At 38.7% G+C, this 1,374-nt stretch overlaps 1 non-coding gene across 1 annotated transcript; it reads right to left on the bottom strand.

Moving 5' to 3' along the window:
* Window positions 1-1,047: 1,047 nt before the first annotated feature.
* On the bottom strand, window positions 1,048-1,154 carry LOC127099136 (small nucleolar RNA R71). Its single transcript, XR_007793685.1, has one exon. It is a non-coding gene; the product is annotated as a small nucleolar RNA R71 (small nucleolar RNA).
* Between the last annotated feature and the right edge of the window lie 220 nt (window positions 1,155-1,374).

Here is a 1,374-nt window from a genome sequence, read left to right as displayed (position 1 = left end):
GTTCGTAAGAACCTCTTTTGGTTAAGAAATCCAGGTTATAATACTTTTCAACTTAGTCAAGATACTATATTTCTTAAAAATAGGTTTACTACTCTAACACAATGCGCGCCTTTTTATAAGTGACAATAAGAGGGTTTGATTAGGGAGTACAACTCGGTTCTGAATACGCGAAAGCGACAGTTCCTGTTAAATTAGTTCTTTTCAAAGTAGGAAACACTGCCCATAAGTAATTCTATTAGCAAGTACTTGGATCATTAATTGATTACGTGAATTACATTCGACCCTGTCTTTATTAATTAAATTTATTTCAATACTTTACTTTTCATTGCACACTCCAAAAACACCTATTTTGATTGCCTTTGATAAACACCATAACAATAGATAACGATAGATTGACACTTGGTCTCTGTGGATTCGACAATCTTTTATATTACTCTAACGCGTTCGTATACTTGCGAAACACCGCATCAAGTTTTTGGCGCCGTTGCCGGGGACCAATTTCGTCAAATTTCATTTTCCTGTTGTTATATCGTTTAGACTTAGGCTATTTCCCGCCGGTCAATACGAAGAACTCGCAGCACCGGAAGTTTAAGCTTAGTATACCCTCTGGCGGAACCTGAACGTTACGCTCGCGCACGTTTATTCTTTCATAGAATTAAGAGAGCTATGGCCGAAGATCAAAACCAAAGACCTCTTAAGGATTTCGCTCAACCATCTAATGAAGAACCTAGTTCTAGTATAGTAAACCCAACCATCCCAGCTAATAATTTTGAACTTAAACCCCTGTTGCAACTAGTGCAACAGAGAAAATTTGCAGGTCTCGCTATTGAGAACCCAAACCAACATTTAAAAATATTTCTTCAATTAGCAGATACTTTTAAAACCAATGGAGCTTCTCCTGAGGCAATACATTTAAGATTATTCCCTTTTTCCCTCAGAGATAAAGCCCTATCATGCTTAGATTCCCTTCCACCCAATTCCATTACGACTTGGGATAACCTTAGAAGAGTTTTTCTTGCTAGATATTTTCCCCCGAGTAAGACGGCCATTCTTCGAAACCATATAACTAGATTTACCCAAAACCAAGGAGAATCGATGTTCGAAACTTGGGAGAGATATAAAGAGTTGTTACGAGCATGCCTACATCATGGTTTAGAAAATTGGTTAATCATTCAAACCTTCTATAATGGACTTCATTATAACACAAAGATGACCATCGACGCTACCGCAGGCGGTGCTCTGATGAACAAACCTTATCCTGAAGCTAGTGCCCTCATCGAAGATATGGCTCAAAACCATCAATCATGGGGAGTCGAACGAGCGACAGTAGAGAAGAAGGAAGCCCAAGGAGGAGTGCATGAACTAAGCTCTATA

This window comes from Lathyrus oleraceus, chromosome 6 (genome assembly GCF_024323335.1).
Source record: "Lathyrus oleraceus cultivar Zhongwan6 chromosome 6, CAAS_Psat_ZW6_1.0, whole genome shotgun sequence".
Classification (NCBI taxonomy): Eukaryota; Viridiplantae; Streptophyta; class Magnoliopsida; order Fabales; family Fabaceae; genus Lathyrus; species Lathyrus oleraceus.
The sequence above is the reverse complement of the archived record's forward strand: the minus strand, read 5'-3'. Positions and strand labels throughout refer to the sequence as shown.